This window comes from Macaca mulatta, chromosome 16 (assembly GCF_049350105.2).
Source record: "Macaca mulatta isolate MMU2019108-1 chromosome 16, T2T-MMU8v2.0, whole genome shotgun sequence".
Taxonomy (NCBI): domain Eukaryota; kingdom Metazoa; phylum Chordata; class Mammalia; order Primates; family Cercopithecidae; genus Macaca; species Macaca mulatta.
In genome coordinates, this window is record NC_133421.1 from 36,739,286 (window position 1) to 36,761,068 (window position 21,783).

Consider the following 21,783-nt stretch of genomic DNA (forward strand, 5'->3'; position numbering starts at 1 on the left):
AGGTATAGGGATGTTTAAGTCACCATATTGTTTTGGAGGAGTTGACAGTCAAGTAAACAATACGAACAATGACACATGCCTACTCTCAGGGTGTCCTCAGCCTTGGTGGAGAGGTGAAACTAAATTTGAAACCATTAAATAAAAACTTTATATTATTTTCAGGCTGGGCACAGTGGCTCACACCTGTAATCCCAGCACTTTGGGAGGCCGAGGAGCGGATCACCTGAGGTCAGGAGTTCAAGACCATCCTGACCAGCATGGTGAAATCCCATCTCTACTAAAAATGCAAAATTAGCCAGGCGTGGTGGCACATGCCTATAATCCCAGCTACTCGGGAGGCTGAGGCAGGAGAATCGCTTGAACCCGGGAGGCGGAGGTTGCAGTGAGCCAAAATCTGGCTGTTACACTCCAGCCTGGGCAACGAAACTCCGTCTCAAAAAATGTGTATATTATTTTCACTTGTTCTTAAAATATTCAATTATTGTGTGTTACTATTTGCCGGGCACTGTGCTGGAGATAAGGATTAAAGGTGATTATGACCTACTGGGGGAAATAGATTTGTAAATGGATTATTATCCATTTATAGTGCCATAAATGCAGCAATAGAGATAGTCCCTGGACATTAAGGGAATGTAGAGGAGGGATGTCTGTGGAAGGTCAGGATGCTTCCTAAAATAGGTAATTCTTCAATGAGTTTTAAGAATGAGAGTCAACCAATGGGGAAGGGCAGTGTAGGTGGAAGGGCCTATATGTAGGAGACTACAGGGCTGGAGATGCTGAATGTGCAGTGCAGTGGGTGGTAGGAGGTGTAAGCTAGAGCTCAATCATGGAGAGGTTGGAATGTCATGGTTGAGTTGAGGCACTAAAAACAGCTTTTTATTAATAAAGCATATGTGTACATATAGCACATGAACAGTTAAATGGCGTATCTGTGGTATTAAGATTTTATGAGGGGAATGATTAGGAAAAAAGCCTAAAAAGGCTCCTTAGGCGGTCAATGATGAGAAAAGGTTAAAACTCTGCAAATGGCAACTACTGAAAGTTTTTAAGTAAGAGTGACTTGGTCAGATTTAATTTTTTTTTTTTTTTTTGGCTACGTAAAATAGAAGAGTAGAGAGAACTGAGATCTGTCTGAGTCTTAGGGAGTGTTCTGTGTTGTAGGTGGAAGAAGCTACTGGAAGCAAAGGGCAGTCAGGAAAATGTGTTCACAGTGCTTGATAATCTAAGTATGGCAGAAGATTGTTAGGAAAATGGGAGTGATCTTTGGTGCTAATAAAAAGTCAAAGAAGGCCAGCCATGGTGGTTCACACCTGTAAACCCAGCACTTTGGGCAGCTGAGGTGGGCATATCACTTCAGCCCAAGAGTTTGAGACCAGCCTGGACAATATAGTGAAATCCCATCTCTACTAAAAATACAGAAAAAAAAAATTAGCCTGGTGCGGTGGCATGCACCTGTAGTCCCAGCTACTCAAGAGGCTGAGGTTGCAGTGAGCTGGTATTGCACCACTGCACTCCAGCCCGGGTGACAGAGTCAGAACCTGTCTCAAAAAAAAAAAAAAAAAAAAAGTCAGAAAATTAAGATGGAGAAAAGGCCATTGTATTTAGTGAGTACATCATTGATAGCATTTGAGAGAATGATTGTGTTTGATTGTTTTTCCCTATACTGTGTATGTTTGATTCTAAAGAATTCTTAAGTATTCAGTATTACTTTTTACAATTTTTTAAACTTATTAATACAATTCTTCCAAATCTTAAGTTTTTTTTTTTTTTTAGTTCAGTAAACCAGAGAACTTAATGTTCTCTGGTTTTAGTTCCCAAGGTGCCATTTCCTTGGGAAGGATTTTTTTTTTTTTTTTTTTTTTGAGACAGAGTCTCCCTCTGTCACCAAGCTGGAGTGCAGTGGCGTGATCTTGGCTCATGCAACCTCCACCTCCCAGGTTCAAGGGATTCTCCTGCCTCAGCCTCCTGAGTAGCTGGGATTACAGGTGCACGCCACCACGCCCAGCTAATTTTTGTATTTTTAGTGGAGACGGGGTTTCACCATGTTGGCCAGGATGATCTCGATCTCTTGACCTCGTGATCGGCCCACCTCGGCCTCCCAAAGTGCTGGGATTACAGGCATGAGCCACTGCACCTGGCCTTTTTTTTTTTTTTTTTTTTAACAATAGGGTAATAGATTACTAAACTAAACTTGTTAGGAGACAAGGTTCTGGTCTTAGCCTTGCTGCCAACAACACTGTGACCTTGGTAAAGTTATCTAAACTTTCTTAGCCTTGGTTTTCTCATTTATAAAATCCTGTGTTTCCTAAGATTCTATTATAAAATGGTATTAATATTTGCACGGCATAGTGGCATTGGAGTTTGCTGGTGACCACAAGACAGCTTTCTCTCTTCAGGACAACAGTGTTGAATAGCTTCTAAAATTGTTTAAAGGAGGAATGAGATAAATGTCACCCTGTTCCAGCGTGGTGACTTTTATAGTTTTCTAATTTGGGATCAGATTTTAAATGTTCATTTTTTTCAAGAGACTTGTTTTCTTCTATTACTGAGTTATTGGTAAGGATTATACGTGTAGTTCAGCTGTGGAGAAGAGCAGGCCTATTTGCAAATGAGCAATCAATTTCTTCCTACATGTCCATTTGATACTACTATTTTCTTGATAATATTTACCTTTTTAGTGTTTTAGACTTTAAAAACTTGCTTAGTTTCTCATAAATCTTATAATAGTTTTCTTATAATATTTTGAGTGATTTTTAAATTTTTAAATAAAATTTAATGTTCAGTATTTTGTCATCTTTTGTGTGTGAGTAATCAGGTAAGTTGATTTGGGGGCCAGTGCTTACATTAATTTGCAAGTTTCTTTAAAACAAATATCTTTCCAGGAGTCTCCTTTAAATTCTGAATTTGGGTAAGAGACTTACTAGTTTGCATGTGGGCCTCCCAGAAAATGAGCTTTGACACAGCTTTAAGGCTGTAGTAATTTAGGGCTTACAGTGCCCAAAGAGGGCACTTCCTAAAGCTCTTGTCCAAGACACCCTCAGCAAACCAGCAGTGCTATCCAGTAAATACATAGTGAAAGTATGCAATCTTAAATTTTCTAGTGGCCACAGTAAAAAATGTAAAAAGAAACAGGTGACATTAATTTTGGTAATGTATTTTAACTCTATATCCAAAATATTGTCATTTCAACATGTATTCCCTATAAAAATTATTAATGATCTATATTACTTTTTTTTCCATACTAAGTCTGCAAAATCACTGTGTATCTTTATGCTTAGAATATGTCTCAGTTTAGTCTAGCCACATTTTAAGTGCTCTGTAGCCACGTGTGGCTATTGACCAGCACCAGCATATTGATCTCTGGCTTTTTTTTTTTTTTTTCTTTTTTGAGACAGTCTTGCTCTGTCACCACACCTGGCTATTTTTTTTTTTTTTTTTTTTTTTTTTTTTTTGTAGAGATGGGGTCTCACTTTGTTGCCCAGGCTAGTCTCAAACTCCTGGGCTCAAGCAGTCTGCCCACCTTTACCTCCCAGAGTGCTGGGATTACAGGCGTGAGCCACTGCACCTGGCCTCTCTTTGGCTTTTGTTGGATTACATACTCATTTCTGAACCAATCACTGTCAATGAAGATAAGGTTACTTTTGGAGCAATCAGATCCACTTCTGGACCTGGAGATGGAGTCAGTTTTAAATGGGAGGGATGAATACCAGCAGTGAATGCCAGGAATGCAGTCATTAATGACCAAGATATTGCATTTGTCTGACTTATGTCAGACTCAGAAGAACTTGACTGGGTACATTTATGGAACAAACTGGAATAATGATCTCTATAGAGAAATCCTGTCTGCCCTGAGTTATTTGGAGGCATTTTTCCTTTTCTTTTCTGAAGCTTTGTTTGCCTAAAGTAGCAGAAGGTAAAATTGGTACCTGATCCTTCATGTTTGCTTTCCTTACCAATTAGAGCAGATATCTCCTATTGATTTCTCTTTTTATCCTCTCTGTGTTGTGGTTTTGTTATCCGGATAAGGTTCTCAGTCTTGCTTTCAATGTAAGTAGTATAGAGCTCAGTAGTGTCAGGCAGCAGACTTCTTACAGGGGAGTGGACAACACAGAAACTTTTTGTTTATCCATTCTTTGACCTAAAATTCTTGCTTTGAGCTACAGAGAAAAGGTGAAAAGAGACATTTGAACAAATAGATAAAATTAGTTATTTGACCCAGATTGCAGCTTTTCTTCCCGTCTGCATGGATAAAAATCATCCTCCAATTTACATAAGCAGGTGATTTTTCTTACATGCTAATTTTCTTAATGTACCATGGCAGGGAGTTGCAGATTTGCAAATTGTGTAAGTTAATTGAAATAAGCCAGGTGACTTTATTTCACTGTATTATCTTACCAGTACAAAAGTAACCAAAGGGTGCAATTATCAGGTGATTGTCTCATTGCACATCTAAATTAACAGGCAGCGTGGTGCAGAGGTTTTTCCCCACCTTCTCCACTTCCCTCTCTTTTCTAATTTTTTAAAATAGGAAACGATTGATTTCTGTATTTACTTCACTAGAGCTGGAAATTTAGTAGTACAGTTGTGGAGGAAATTTGGACTTTATTAAAAGTAATCCAGAAGCTATAAAAAATTGGCAAGTAATGTGGGTATTGTGCAGAAGAAGGGGCTTGGTTTGGGTTTGAATTGCCTCAGAATTATGTGAGCATCTTCAACCATGTTTAATTGATTGGCTTCCTCTGTTCATTTTCCCAGGTTCTGCATGTTATAGTAATTGGGGTTATTCTGAAGTTAACTGGGTGTATACCATAGCCAGTGTTCAAAGTAAATATTGACAGACATTCTTTTAAAAACACAAGCTAATTGATTATAACAGTGTTTAAAACATTTTAATAAAATATAAATTTTAGAAAGGCACAACAGTTGGTTGTAGGGATTCTTTGCAGAAGATTTATGAGGACAAATAATGTCAACCAACAAAGCACCTTTCTTTATTAAAACTTTCCAATATTAAACTTAATAATTAATGTTACTTAATTTCTCAGATGTTATAATATTATTCACTTAGTGATATGTACAGGGAATAAATCATACTCCTTATGCTTTGAAATAATGACTTAGAAAAGAATCATAATTTTAAGCTAGTAAAAGTTGGGCCAGTCTTTTTTCAGTTTAAAGAAAAATAGAGGAACTTTTAGAACAAAAGTAGTTAAAGAATGACCTGAGGAGAACAGTTAACATTTAAAGGGATAGTATGCCTGTAAGCCCAGCAGTTTGGGAGGCTGATACCAGAGGATTGCTTGAGCCCTGGGCTGTGTAGCAAGAGCTCATCTCTACAGAAAATAAAAAAATAAAAACTAGCTGGGTGTGGTGGCATACATCTTTAGTCCCAGCTACTTAAAAGGATAACTCTCTTTAAATCCTAGCTCTGCCCCTCATTATCTGTGGGTAAATTATTTTATCTCTATGTACCTCATGGTCTTCATGTATACAGCGGAGATAGTGTTCCAGTAATTGTAGGGTTGTTGTGGGGATTTTTTTTTTTTTTTTTTTTCAGACGGTGTCTTGCTCTGTCACCAGGCTGGAGTGCTGTGGCATGATCTTGGCTCACTGCAGCCTCTGCCTCCCGGGTTCAAGCAATTCTCCTGCCTCATCCTCCCGAGTAGCTGGGACTGCAGGCACACGCCTCTATGCCCAGCTAATTCTTGTATTTTTAGTAGAGACGGGTTTCATCATGTTGGCCAGGATGGTCTCAATCTCTTGACTTCGTGATTCGCCCACCTCAGGCCCCCAAAGTGTTGGGATTATAGGCATGAGCCATCGTGCCAGGTTGGATTTTTAAAAATTTTTTTTTATTTTTAGTATAGTGGTGCCTTGAACTCCTGGGCTCAAGTGATCCTCCCACCTCAGCCTCCTGAGTAAGCTGGGACCGTAGGTGTAACCCACTACACCCAGCTGATTTTTTTATTTTTTAAGAGGTGGTGGTCCTGGGAGTCTTGCCATGTTGTCCAGGCTGGTCTCAAACTCCTGTCCTCGAGCAGTTCTCCCACCTCAGCCTCCCAAGTAGCTGGGATTACAGACATGAGCCAGTGTGTCTGGCTGTTGTGGGGATTAAATGAATTATTATATATTTAAAGTCTTAGAGCTATGTTTGGCATTATGTAAATGGTAGCTATCATAATTATTATTACTGGTTTCAGTATAAGTGAAAAAAAATAGTACCTCCTGAAAACTTACTAATTTAGGGAAAATAAACAGCTTTTGTGTGATGGTTGACAGGTATCAGGTATGTGACTTCACTAGAGATTTTTTTTCTGATTAACTCCAACTGTTTTTGAAAAATTCATTCAAATTCTAGAATGTTTTCCAAATGTAAAATTTTCTTTAGCACATAAAAGGAAGGTTTTTTTCTTTGTTTTTCACCCTCCTCCCTATTATCAGAGTAATAGTATGTTTATTGTAGGACCCTTAAAAAACACAGAAGAGCTGAAAGGAAAACCAGTCGTTTGTAACCTACAACTCAGAGATAACCACTGATAGCATTTTGGTGTATTGTTTACAAGACTTTTACCTGGAATGTGTGGGTGTGTTTGTAGATTTAGAGTTGGGATCATGATCACACTGTATTTACAATTTTGTATCCTGTTTGTTTCACTAACATTGCAGAATGAGATTTTGGTCTTTTGAGGGCTTTTTCATTCTCGCAAGCCTAGAGCTCTGCCTCAAAGAAACTGGAGAGTTGTAAGATACTTTAGAATGCATCTAGTCTAGCTGCCTCATTTTATAAATGGGAAAATTGAGACGCAGAGAAGCTAAGAGATTTGTTCAACGCTGCAAAGCTGGTTGGGGGCTGAGCCAGAGATTTTGCTGTTTTGCTACTTTACCAGTAATATCTGTCCAACTAAATGCCTATTGAAAATGGAGGAAGTGTTCTTATAAAAACAAATAAAAAATGAAAACTATATATAAATGAAACCAGGAACATGCATCTGAGAAAAACCATGGAATATTTAGATTAATCTGTTGGTTATTTTGTGTGGGCCAGTGACTGATTAAATGTTTTCTGATTAAATGTCACAGACTACAAGATTTTTGGTGAAGAACAACTCAGTCTTTTCATGTAATATGTAACTAAGATGTATATCTATTTTGAGCATATCATTCTCCCACATATATTTTGAAAAGTTTTAAAACCTCAGGAAATTTGAGAGAATTATATGATATATCCGGAAACCACTCTTCTAGATTAACATTTTGTGACTTTTGCATTACCTACTTTTTTTTTTCTTTTTTTTCGAGACAAAGTTTTGCTCTTGTTGCCCAGGCTGGAGTCCAATGGCGCGATCTCGGCTCCCTGCAACCTCTGCCTCCCAGGTTCAAGCGATTCTCCTGCCTCAGCCTCCCGAGTAGCTGGGATTACAGGCGCGCTCCACCACACCTGACTAGTTTTTGTATTTTTAGTAGAGACGGTGTTTTGCCGTGTTGGCCAGCCTGGTCTCGAACTCCTGACGTCAGGTGATCCGCCCACCTCGGCCTCCCAAAGTGTTGGGATTACAGGCGTGAGCCACCACACCCGGCTGCGTTACCTACTTTCAGGCTATTTCTACAGAACTTGCGGAGATTGGGTTATGATTAATTTAAGACTTATACAGTGTTAAGAAATTTGTGGTCACTGCATCAACTCACTGTTCCATGTAATGAGTTTTGTAAGCTCTCCAACTAGAGAAGGAAGTGGAAGTTTTAAAGCTTGTGACTATTTTGGAATGCTGTTTATTCTCTTAATAATTAAAACAAAATTCAGTGTGAATCAAATGTGTAAATGAAACGTGCCAGTCAAAACTAAGCTTCAGGCAGTATAGAAATATTCCATTCTACAAACTTTTTTTGTGTGTGTGGTTTTTATCTCAGGTTGAGACTTAAGGTAACATTTTCAAAATAGTCTAAGATCTGGTTTCACAATTCTATGACAGAGGGTATGATTTTATTGTTGAAGTTAAATTTTAAGTTGTAGGTTTCTTTTAAAGTAAATTACCCTAATGCAGTCATATGAGCTGATGATGCTGTGATTTGTGTCACCCAATTCACTGCTCTGTATTTTCAGTACGAAATAATTCCTTTGTTAAACTCATTTTCAGTAAATGAGCCATTGTTTCCCCAAGGGTAATGATTATTTCCCCTATGTATAGTACAAAGCCTTAAGAAATAGATTTTTAAATCTGAAATATTAGTTAATGATTGGAAAAGGCTGAAATCGTCACTGTATCAACTGTATGTGTGAAAAGGGCAACTGCTGTGTTTGCTGCCTAGGCTATAATATAAGATACTATGTTTACAAGAAATCAAACGACAGCAAGCCTTTAAAAGTGAGGTCTTTCGGCTTAGACGCAAAAAGGGTGGTTCTGTTGAGTCAGCCCAGCTATTTCATTGCATAGTTTCGTAATGTAAACACCTAGAATGAGGTAGCTGGAGTGTAAATCTAAATGGCTCATGACAGGTAAGGAAGTACATAGGCAGTGGTTACTGGTGTTCTTGATGCAGTTGATATCAGTATCTGCAAATAAATCACTGACTTAAAGTACCTCAGCAGGAAAGACATTAAATAGGGACACTGTAATGTTTAACTGGTATAGGTGCTGAAGGTCTAGTTATCAGAATGTATCAGCTTATCTCGGTAGGTGGGCAAACTTTAGTTTTTGTACCCTGATTTTCTTTTCCTCTTAAAGTGGATACTCATTCTTGAAGACAATCTGTTTCTCTCAATGCTAATGAAAGTGCTTATAACCACTTGTGACACATTCTCAACCCACTGATCCACTAAAAATGATGAGAGATTCAAAGATTGGGGTCATGTCTTAGTTGCTTCTTCAGAGCCTAGCATGGTCCCATGGCTGGTGCTTGTTGGTTGTTGAATTGGAAGTTTCTAGGCTGGACATGGTGGCCCATGTGTGTATTCTCAGCTACTCAGCCTACTTAAGAGGCTAAGGCAGGAGGAGCTTTTGAGCCCAGGAGTTTGCGATTTTGGTATGCAATGATTGCTCCTGTGAATAGCCACTGCATCTAGCCTTGTTGACATAGCAAGACCCATCTCTATGTATAAAAGGAAGAAAGTTTCCAATGCTGAGTTTGTATGTGATGCTGACTCTCAAAGAAGAGTACCGTCAGCAGCCAGGCGCCGTGGCTTACACCTGTAATCCCAGCGCTTTGGGAGGCCAAGGCAGGTGGATTGCTTGAGCTCACGAGGTCAAGACCAGCCTGGGCAACATGACAAAACCCCATTTCTACTGAAAACACAAAAATTAACTGGACTGGTGGTGTGTGCCTGTAGTCCCAGCTACTTGGGAGGCTGAGGTGGGAGCATGGCTTGAGGCCAAGGGGCAGAGTTTGTAGTGAGCTGAGATTGTGCCACTGCACTCTAGCTTGGACAACAGAGCCAGATCGTGTCTCAAAAAAAACAAAAAAGTACTATAGTTGGTTCTTGCCATTATGTATTAAAAGATCACCATTTCTTCACACACTGGCAGAATTTTTATGAGAGAACACTTATTATTTACTATTTATTATTATTATTATTTAGACCCACCCCATGGTAGTAGTTTTGTTTTCTTATGTTTGGATTCTTTATTTTTTTTAAGAGTAAGAGCCCTAATCTAAAAATAGTATATGGCAACCAACTATGTGTCCAGAAATAGTCCTTTATTTTGAAAAGAAATAGTCCTTTATGTATACTGTTTTCTATAATCTACGTAAAGTTAAGAATGCTATTGAATTGTTTGGGGAAAATACGCTTTTCTTTGCAGTACTGTGATCTATGTTGGAAAAATAGATATCCAGTTAATAGAAACTGTGTCCAAAGTCTTATCTAATATATCAAAACATACCAAAGTAGTCTGTGATGCTCGAGTAGAAAAAAAAGTTCAATTCTAAGCTCTTTATTCTGTTTTATAAACTTAAGAATAAATAGCAATTTAGTATACACTAGAGATCCTTTTTCAAATTAGTGAGCAAAGAATGGCTTATTCCAGTGGTAAGGTGGCATATGTTTAACAAAAGGCTCTCTGAAAAATAAAAAAGCTGTAGTTTGTAGGGTTTGCTGATCTCTGTGGTATAAATACTGTAATGGCCAATTTCAAGCCACTAATGTGAAGTCATTAAATGCTGAATTGGAGAAAGATATGCACTAGCACGTCCTTATGTAGTATTTTCACCATATAGATAAAATAGGTGTTAGATAACCTTAACAGCATCAATCATAATAAAATAACTAGGGAGTGATGATTCCTGAGTATTTGTTACCTTAGTTTTAAATATGATTTATTTTATTCTAAGTTTATATAACATAGTTTTTTATGGTTATGTTTCACAGTCAGCTTACAAAATTCCAGAAAAATGTAACTGTCATGAGCAGTATGCACCAGTTCCAGCACACTAGTTTATTTTGTACCTTTGTTGGGATACTTAGCAAGCAGTGGGGAAGAAATACAAAAATGAAGTCCAAGTGGATTAAAGATTTTAAAAAACAAAGCCAAAAAATAAGAAAATATAACTTTTTATAATATTGGAGGGAAAGACACTATTGACTTCAAAGCAAGAAAAGAACATCAGATTTGTCTATGAAGACATCTAAGATGTATATTTGGTGAAATATACCATAAGAAAATGCCTAAAAGAAAAAGCAAAAACTAGGGGGAGGATATTAGCAATATATGTGAAAAATAGAAGTTAATATCTTTAATGTTAAAAGAGCTCTCTTTTTTACTTTTTAAAATTAGAGACAGGATTTCACTATGCTGCCCAGACTGGTCTCTAACTCCTGAGCCCAAGTGATCCTCCTGCCTCCGTCTTCCAAAGTGCCAGGATTACAAGCATGAGCCACCACACCCAGCCTAAAGAGCTCTTAAAATCAACAAGAAATAAACTTGAAGAACCCAGCAGGCAAAAGCTAGAGAATGAGCACATAGAAGAAATACAAATTGTTGAAACACATTAAAGGATTTTCACTTTCATTAATAAAAATACAGAAATAACACTTTTAAACTGCTAGAGATTTTAAAATAATAATCCCTCTAGTTGTTGCAGATGTAGTGAAACACACACACACACTCAAGTTTTTTATGATAGCATGGATGGATGGATAGCAGTTTCTCAAAATTGAATGCACATGCTCTTTGGAGAAATCATTGACCTTAGATACAAAGATGTATTTATAAGGATGTTCATTTACTGTTATTTATAATCTTCCCAGATTAAAAGCAACCTAAAGGTCTATGAGTAGTAGAGTGGTCATCTTTGAAATATACCCACAATTTATTAAATGAAAATCTGTGTCAGTGACCCCTTAAGATGGGGTCTGGCTCTGACACCCAGGCTGGAGTTCAGTGGTGTGATCATAGCTCACTGCAGCCTTGAACTCAGGCTTAAGCGATCCTCCTGCCTCAGCCTCCTGAGGGCCAGTTGGTTTTAAATAGACTCCTCTAGTAATCAAGTTGCTGAGAGTTGGAGGTTGATGTGCTAGTTTATCCAGTTTCAGTGTTTTACCATTCTGTAATTCTATGAGCTATTTTTAAAAGGTGTCTGTAACCTTATAGTTAGAAGCAAATTGGAAAAAAGACATTAAAAGAAAAATGGTCTTGAACGAACCCAGAGATGATTTTTCTGCTGCCTTAGTTATGATTCAACAGTGCTAGTGACAAAAGTAGCACTAGCTAATGTGTGTGATATTTCAATGTCACTTGAGTTTCTAACGTGAATTTGAGAGTAATACAAGTTATTACATGGTTTGTGGAGGCCTCAACTGTAAGACACTTCATGGTATCTGGATGTATTCTAAATACCAAAAATATGAAAGTGGCTAATGAGAGTCTGTTATTCCTTAAAACTAGAAATGCAATTTTATTTCCTTAGAAGTTTTATTTTGTGGCTTGAAGATAGAGGAGACACAAAGAGATCATTTTGTCTAGTATACTAGATTAATGCCCTAGTAATTGGTGATTTCTATCTCTAGTTTTTCTATACATGGGATGTATTTCTCAAATCATTTTATATATGTGTGTGTGCATATATATATATATATATATATATATATATATATAAATTTTTTTTAAGAAAACAATGCCTCCATGTCAGCTTTATTCAAGCAGTTCCTTCCCCTTGCTGGACTTTCCATCCATCTAATCCCTGAGCTCGGGTTCCAGACCTGCGGGTGCCTTCTGACCCTTAAAAAAATGCCATGCACTTTAGTGGGGAAAGTTTAGGAAGTGTTGCCTATTGAAACTGCATAAGTAACACTGGGATATTAAAGTGCCAAAAAGAGCAAGAGTTATAGATGGAGCAGCCTGTTGGCATTTTTCTGAGGATGTCTAGAATGGTGACTCCATAGTCCTCATTTAGTGGCTTAATTCACAGTTTTATTGCCCTCATGATCAAAAGAGTTCTGTGTCTAATACTAACTTTTTGACCATTTCCTATCATTTGGTTCTCTTTTTCTTAATGTAAATACCATTATTGAGCTTCATATAACACTTAGGAAGCTGCTGAAGATGACTGAAGAGTCTTGAAATGAATGTATAGATTTTTAGTCCTTTTAAAAATCAAAACCTGGAATTGTACAGTGTTTTAAGAAAACATTTTTAAAATTTACTATAAAGTGTGCTGTTCAGATAATGATGAAAAGTTTAATATTAAAGCCATGTGTATTATAATCTGAGTCACACAACAAATCATAGGATAAATAACGTTTTTCTTTTTTGAGACAGAGTCTTGTTCTATTGCCCAGGCTGGAGTACAGTGGCGCAGTCTCAGCTCACTGCAACCTCTGCCTCCTAGGTTCAAGCGATTCTCCTGCCTCAGCCTCTTGCATAGCTGGGACTACAGGTGTGTGCCACCACACCTGGCTAATTTTTGTATTTTTAGTAGAGATGGGGTTTCACCACGTTGGCCAGGCCGGTCTCAAACTCCTGACCTCAAGTGATCCACCCTCTCAGCCTCCCAAAGTGTTGGGATTACAGGCATGAGCCACTGCACCCTGCTGGGATAAATAACTTTTATCAAAAATTATTAAATTAAGACAGATTGACTATATTTTTATTTTTTATTTTTGTTTTTGAGACAACTATATCGCCCAGGCTGGAGTGCAGTGGCACACGGTCATGTCTCACTGTAGCCTCAGCCTCCCCGGGCTCAGGTGATCTTCCCATCTCAGTCTCCCAAGTAGCTGGGACTATAGGCCTACACCACCATGTCTGGCTAATTTTTTTTGTATTTTGTAGAGATGGGGTTTCACCATGTTGTCTAGGCTGGTCTCAAACTCTTGGGATCAAGCTATCCGCCCACCTTGGCCTCCCAAAGTGCTGGGATTACAGGCATAAGCCATGGCAACTGGCAACATTTTTATTTTTAAGGAGTCATTTCTTATCTTTTTCTCTTTGTTACGTTGTTAGTTTGATAACGCAGTGAGAACATCTTAACCCCAAATAAACATTGGCGAGCACTCTCAATGTTGGATTATAGCATACTTCAGTTTAGTTTAATATGGCATCCAAGAGGAAAAGGAATTTAAAATCGAGGATGATTTATATATATACACAATGTTTTCATCAGTCTATTCATTTTCTCATCTCATTTCTCAGGGTTTGGGTTTTAAAAACAATACATTTTTTGAACTGTTTTGTAAAAAGTATTCACTAAAATTTAGCTCTCCTAAGGGGAGGTAATTTTACTGTCTGGTAGTTCTTTTATGTTTTGTCTCTGTTTACATAAAGTTCCTAATTCCCTTTCTCCAAAGATACTGTTTTATATAGTCAAACTTGTAGAAGTTTTATTCCCTCACCCTCATAAAAATTCAGTTAGTAATATGGAACACCTTATTCCTTACTCTTTATTCTCTGGAGCTTTGCAGCAAATAGGAGGTTAGCAGAAGAGAATTGTGACAAAATGAGAAAGGCTTAGAAGTGCATTTGGAAGCTAAGAATAATTAAACTGAATGAAATGAGACAAGAGTGTTGATTTACCTGTTGAAAAACTGCAAGCCTTGACAAAAGGTAAAATAATGTTTTATGGAAAACCTACCAAAGTAACGGGTCTGTTCTTTAGCCATTTGAATAGTTTAAATAGCTGTGATTTCAGTTAAGTAGTTGGGTGAATGTTCAGGTTTGAGATGTCAAAATAATTTACTGAACATAAATATAGGAGTTTGTAACACTTTTATTGATAATTTGTCAGGAACATAGTAGGCTTATCAAATTTACTGATCAGAGGAAGTCAAGAAGGATGGCTAACATAGTAGATAACAGGTATTCAGAGAGCTGAATTTAGAGTCATCTTTAAGTTAGCAAACTTTTTTTTTTTTTTTTTTTTTTTAAGAGACAAGGCCTCACTGTCTTGAACTCCTGGGCTCAAATAATCTTCCCACCTTGGTCTCATGAGTAACTAGGGCTACACGCATGTAACACCAAGCCTGGCTAATTTTTTAATTTTAAAATACTTTTTGTAGAGATGAGGTCTCTCTATATTACCCAAGCTGCTCTCAGACTCCTGACCTCAAGTGATCCTCCTGCCTCATTTTCCCAAAGTGTTGGGATTAGATAGGCTTGAGCCACTGCACCTGGTAGTTAGCAGACATATTTATTGAAGGCCTGTATACTAGGCTTTGAGTCCTGAGGGTAGACTGGGAATAAAATTAATATCATACAAAGCAGGTAAGGCAGACATTTAACACATTTTTTTTAAAAAAATATTTTTCAGGGATGGGGTCTCATTATGTTGCCTAAGCTGTCCTTGAACTCCTGGGCTCAAGCAGTCCCCTCGACTCAGCCTCCCAAGTAGCTGGGACTACAGGTCTATGGAACTGAGCCTGGCTTAAACAAAACATTTTAAATGTGCAATCTCTTAAGATAGTCTACCTAGATTCACATTCTGCTGTTTTTTATTGGCCATGTGCCATTTGGCAAGTTGCTGTACTGCTTTGTGTCTCAGCTTTCTCTTCTATAACATACAGGTTATAATAGTACCTATCAGAGGTTCTTATAAAATTAAATGTGATAATGTGTATAAAATGCTACAGTGGCTTACCTGTAGTCAGCAATCAAATATTAACTGTTTTAATTGTTATCTCTTAGCACTTTCCATCTTTGTTTTATGGAGAAAAACAGAGTGATTAATTAGAAAATCCTAATTTAACCTAGTCCAAATTATAAGGTCAAGGAAGCTTCCTTGACATAATTCCTACCCAGGGGAAACTTATACTTGAATATTTATAAACAAATTGCAATTAACATATACATACAGATATGTACAGAATGGTTACTGTGGCAAGATATAGATAGGATACCAAGGGCCTCAGTTTGTACAATTCTGATGAGACAATTTTTACATTATGTTATGAATGGTACCCCCTGCAGTTGGCAGTGTAGTTTTTTTCTAGGCAGTGTAGGCCTGATTAGGGGAGTGATATTTGAGTTAAATTTTGATGATGACAGGGGATGAGGGGGAAGGGCACCTCAAGCAGAGGGAATTTCATGTACAAAGTCAGTGAATAAGAGATGACAGTATTTGGGGACCTGAAATTGGTTTATTATGGTTAGACTGTAGGATGAGTGTGATTGCTAAGAGAAGAGAACAAGAGATTAGATTATGAAGGACCCTCTTTGCTATATTAATACCTTGAGATTTTATCTGAATCTGGGAAGCTATTGAATGACTTAAAGAAATGATTAAAATGATCAGATTTATTTTTAAAAAGTGGCTCAGGCAATACTAAGAAGAGTAGTTTGGAGTATCAACAGGTCTAGAAGCTGGGAGAAGGGAGTTGTAGTAGTCTAGGTGAATGCTACTCCTATTGTGGACCCGAACTTTATTACAAGTTGGTAGCACAAGATAAATAAATACATTTCTCCTTATCCCATAACTTACTTGAGGCTCATCCCCAGATATTTAGAAACTTATATGGCAGTTTGACATGGTTCATGGTATATAACCTTTGTTGGGTCTTCAGTGTTCTCTAGCAAGTCTTAGACTTGTCCCAAGTCAGCTCATTTCTCCACTGCTCACACAGGTATTTCAAACTGCTACCACTTTCCTCAAGTTCCTACTCCACCTCTTCCTCAGTTTCTACAGATGACTTCATTCCCCTGTTTCACAGAGAAGATAAAGCCAAAGGATGCAGGAACTGGGTAACTTCCTGTTACACCCACAGACGAAGTTATGTCAACGTAGCTTTCCTCTACTTTTCAGTCTCCAGATCTTGTTCTCTTCCAGTTTTTCCAGAGGCTCTACTATTATCTTCTTTCAGGTGTTCAACCTCTGCCCCTCTCCCTTTCATCTTACCCTGTAAACTTGCTCAAACCACCACATCCCTAAATTCAACACTTATCCTCTAGATTACCAACCTAACCTCTTTCTTTCCCTTCACAGCCAAGATCCTTGAAAGTGTATTTGTCCATCGCTGTTTCTACCTCTTCATTTCTCATTTATTCACAGTCCACTGTGCAATAATTTCTACATATACCATACAGCTCAAACTGCTCTGACAAATACATGACCTGTTATTAACTAACAGTTAACTACCAATCCAGTGGGCACATTTCAGTCCTTACGATTTATGTTGCATGTACTAATAGTTTGTTCTTGTTCATTGTATTAATATATCACAACTTTAAAAGCCTCTTCACCTGTTGATGGACATTTAGATCATTTCTAGTTTTTGGTTATTACAAATAAAGTTGGAATGAATATTCATTTACAATATTTCTGTGGACATAGGCTTTCATATCTCTTGGGTGAATACCTAGGAGTGGAATGACTGGTTCAAATTACATGTTCAAGCTTAAAAGAAACTACCAAATTGTTTTCCAAAGTGATTGCAATTTGCATTCCCACCAACAAGGTTATAAAAGTTCTAGTTGCTTATGAGCATTTGGTAGTATCCATTTTTTTCTTCCTAATTTTAGCCATTTTAATAGGTATGTAATACTGTTTAATATTGCATTTCCCTAATAACTCAAGATGTTGAGCATCTTTTCAAGTGCTTATTAGCTATCTCTGTGTCCTTTTTTGTAAAATATCTATTCAAGCCTTTGCCCATTTTTTAATTGGGTGGCTTTCTTAATAGTAGGTTTTGAATGATCTTTACATATTCTGGATGTAAATCCTCTTTCAGATAAGTGGCTTGCAAATATTTTCTCCCAGTCTGTCGTTCTTTTTTAAAAAATTCTCCTTAATATCTTTTGCAATACAAATGTTGTTGAAGTCCAGTTGATCCTCTTTTTCTTTTCAGACCATAACTTTTGGTGTTAAATCTAGAAACTCTTTGCCTGACCCAGGTCGTGAAGAATTCTACGTTTTCTTCTAAAAGTTGTATAGTTTAATGGTTTACATTGAAGTCTGTATTTCATGTTTGGGTTAGTTTTTGTACTAGGTGTGAAGTTTAGGTAGACCTTTATTTTTTATGTTTTTTACAAAAAGAACATCTATTCATTTATTGAAGTTTTAACAGTTTTTATGTACATGCACAATGCTTGCACACAAAGTCAGCATTCTGATAATGCACTTTCATGGAGTCAAATTTGCAAAACATGCATAAAACAAGTTAGAACTCTCTAAAAGTCTCTATACAATTTATACCTCCAGTATTGGAAATGATGGGAAGATTAATCATGGCACAGAGAAGTGTTAAAAACTGAAAAAATTCAATATATTTAAAAAAAACTGATATTAGGGATAGATCTGAGCAGTTTGCATGGAAATAGTTTATAAGATCTGGTCAAACATGATGCAACTATCCTGTGATGACTTTTGGGATCTTAGATGTTAGGGATTTAGACTGGGGATTTTGCTCTTTTGGGATTTCAACATTGAGGATTATGGCATTCAAAATTGTGTGTTTTGGTATTATGATCCAAACTGTAGGTAGACCTTCTTTAAAAAAAAAAAAATTGTATGGTCCGGGCGTGGTGGCTTACGCCTATAATCCCAGCACTTTGCGAGGCCACGGCGGGCAAATCACCTGAGGTCAAGAGTTTGAGACCAGCCTGGCCAAGATGGTGAAACCCCATCTGTACTAAAAATACAAAAATTAGCAGGACATGGTGGCACACGCCTGTAATCCCAGCTACTCTGGAGGCTGAGGTAAGAGAACTGCTTGAAGCCAAGAGGTGGAGGTTGCAGTGAGCCGAGATGGAGCCACTACACTTCAGCCTGGGCTACAGAGCGAGACTCCGTCTCAGAAAAAAAAAAAAAAAAAGTATGGATGTTCACTTGTTCCAATACCATTTGTTGAAAAGTTTGTCCTTTCTCCATTGATTTGACAGAAGTATAACTTTTCTCAAAAAATTAATTGGCCATATTTGTGTCTCATTTCTTCTTCAACCTATAGATTATTTAGAAGTGTGTTTTTAATTTTCTTTTTTCTTTTTAGTCAAGTGCAGTAGTCAGAAAGGGGAAGGAGTAAAATAAGGAGTTGTATTTGAAACTGACTGAACAGTCGGGAGAACTTTTAATACCTTCAAATGAGCCTGTTTTTAATTTTCAAAAATGGTATTTGTTTTTAGGTTACTATCTTGTGATATAATTTTGTTGTGAATAGAATATGTGGTTTGCATGATTGATACCATTTTGGGGGCAGAATTTGTTGAGATTTACCTTGTGGTCTTGTATGTGACCACTTTTTATAAATATCCTTTTGAACGGGCCGGGCAATCCCAGTACTTTGGGAGGCTGAGGCGGGCGGATCACGAGGTCAGGAGATCAAGACCATTCTGGCTAACACGGTGAAACCCCGTCTCTACTAAAAATACAAAACATTAGCCGGGCTTGGGGGTGGACGCCTGTAGTCCCAGCTACTTGGAAGCCTGAGGCAGGAGAATGGCGCAAACTCGGGAGGTGGAGCTTGCCGTGAGCCGAGATCGCGCCACTGCACTCCAGCCTGGGCAACAGAGCAAGACTCTGTCTAAAAAATAATAATAATAATAAATAAGTAAATAAATATCTTTTTGTGTTTAAAATGTATATTTATTCTGCAGTTGATTAATGTTTTGTATATGTCCACTAGATAAAGTTTGCTAATTGTATTTTAATTTTTGAAATTTTTTCTATTTTTTAGAGACAAGATCTCTTTCTGTTGCCCAAGCTGGAATGCAGTGGTGTGATCGTAGCTCACTGTAACCTCAAAATTCTGAGTTCAAGTGATCCCCTGCTGCAGCCTTCGGAGTAGCTGGGACTATAGGCATGTGCTAATTTTAAATACACCAGGCTAATTTTTAAAATTTTTATAGAGATGGGATCTCACTATGTTGCCCAAGCTGGTCTTGGACTCCTGGGCTCAAGTGATCCTCACGCCTCAGCCTCCCAATGTGCTGGGGTTACAGGTGTAAGCCACCACACCTAATCTTTTTTGATGTGTTTCTACTATAGTAAGCACCACCCAATCAAGGTACAGAACATTTTATCACCGCAGAAAGTTCACTCAAGTAAATTCTACCATACATCCCCCTTCCCCTGCCCTAGGCAGCCACTATTATGGTTTCTATCATCTTTCATTAGTTTTGCTTGTTCTTAGGTTTTATATAGATAGAATCATACAATATGTATGTACTGTTACGTGCGAGGCTTCTTTCACTCTACATAATATTTTTGAAATTCATCCATGTTGCTTGCACATATCAGTGTTTTCTTCTCTTTTTATTACTGAATCATATTTCAGTGTATGAATATAGCACAGTTTGTTTATCCATCCTTCTGTTCTTTCCAGTTTTAGATTATTCTTACATAATGTCTTTTTGTGGATATAAGTTTTTATTTCTCTAAGGATAAATATCTAAGGATGGAATTGCTGGGTTGTAGAGTACATATATATTTAATTTTATTAAGATTGCCAGAGCAGTTTTCCAAAGCGGCTTTACCACTTTGTACTACTACCAGCAAAGATGAGAGTTCTAACTCACTTGCAAATCCTTGCAAAATTTGATGGTCTTTGAATGTAGCCATTTTAGTGAGTGTGATGTAGTATCTCATTTTAGTTTTAATTTGCATTACCATGATGGCTAATGGTGTTTGCCACATTTTCATGTATTTATTGGCTGTTGGCATGTCTTTTTTTTTTTTCCTGAAAATTCTGTTGAAGTTTCCTACCCATTTAAATGATTGTTTTGTCATTATTATACTGTAGGAGTCTTATTTTTTTTTCTGAATACCAGCCTTTTGACAGATCAATCTATTGTATTTTCTCCTCCTGTAACTTACCTTTTCATTTTGTAAATGATGTCTTTTGATGAACAGAAAATCCTATTTCAAGAAGTTAAGTTTATCAATTTTTTCTTTTATTATTGGTACATTTTTTTGGTTCAGTGTAAGAAATCTTTGTCTAGCTGGGCACGGTGGCTTGTGCCTGTAATCCTAGCATCCTGCGAGGCCAAGGCGGGCGGATCACCTGAGGTCAGGAGTTCGAGATCAACCTGGCCAACATGGTGAAACCCTGTCTCTGCTAGAAATACAAAAATTAGTGAGGCATGGTGGCCTGTGCCTGTAATCCCAGCTACTCAGGAGGCTGAGGCATGAGAATCACTTGAATCCGGGAGGCAGAGGTTGCAGTGAGCCAAGACTGCACCACTGCACTCCAGCCTGTGTGACAGAGCAAGACTGTGTCTCAGAAAAAAGAAGAAATTTTTGTCTAGTGCCAACGTCATGAAACTATTCTCTCTTGTTCTTTCTAGAAGTTTTAGGGTTTTAGTGTTTATGTTTAGGTAAGTTTTCCATCTGAAATTAATTTTTTTTTTTTTTTTGAGACTGAATCTCGTCCTGTTGCCAGGCTTGAGTGCAGTGGCGCGATCTTGGCTCACTGCAGCCTCCACCCTCCAGGTTCAAGGATTCTCCTATCTCACTTCCCGAGTAGCTGGGACTACAGGCACGCGCCACCATGCCCAGCTAATTATTTTTATATTTTTAGTCGAGACGGGTTTCACCATGTTGGCCAGGATGGCTTGATCTCTTGACCTCAGGATCCTCCCACCTTGGCCTTCCAAAGTGCTGGGATTACAGGCATGAGCTACCATGCTGAGCCTGAAATTAAGTTTTGTATGTGGACTAAGATAAAGATTTGAGGCATTTTTGTTGTTTTGTTTTTTAAAATACTAATTTTAAAGTGAAATACTATTTGTAAAATACTAATTTTACCTATTCTCACAGCGTCTTTCGTTAAAAAGATTTTTTTCACCCTTGTTGAATAGCCTTGCTTCACTGTGGAAAATCAATTGACTGTGTAAATACAGTGAAATTCTAAGCTTTTCTGTTTCATTAGTCTTTTTGTCTAGTCTTATGTTAATACCACGTTATCTTTATATATTGTAGCTTTAGAGCAGGATTTTTCATCTCAGCACTATTGTGTGATAATCAAAAAATTTCTACAGACAATGCCAAATGTCCCGTAGGGAACAAAGTCACCTTCAGTTGAGAAACATTATTTTAAAGTAATTCTAGAAGTCAGATAATGTAAGTCTTTCAACTTACTTGTTTTAATCAAGGTTATTTTGGCTATTCTAGAAAGCTTTGTGTTTTCATATCATTGCAGAATTAGCTTGTCAGTTTCTATAAAAATCTGTTGGGATATTTATTGGAAGATGTCAACTCTATAGATCAAATAGAAGACAATTCTTAAGAAAGTTGAGTGTTCCAATCCATGAACATGGTAAATCTCTCCACTGTTTTTTTTTGTTTTTTTAACAACCTTTGTCAGCCACTCTGATCTCCATTATTTATGTCTTTAGTTTCTCTTGGCAGTGTTTGGGAGCTGCATTT

At 37.5% G+C, this 21,783-nt stretch overlaps 1 protein-coding gene and 1 long non-coding RNA gene across 8 annotated transcripts in view; both read left to right on the forward strand.

The window, feature by feature from the left end:
• NLK (nemo like kinase) overlaps positions 1-21,783 on the forward strand; it is a 152,638-nt gene that overhangs the window by 7,886 nt on the left and 122,969 nt on the right. The gene's annotated exons all lie outside the window — the stretch shown is intronic.
• Positions 369-18,067, forward strand: LOC144335386 (uncharacterized). Its single transcript, XR_013406229.1, has 2 exons — positions 369-1,289; positions 18,018-18,067. It is a non-coding gene; the product is annotated as an uncharacterized LOC144335386 (long non-coding RNA).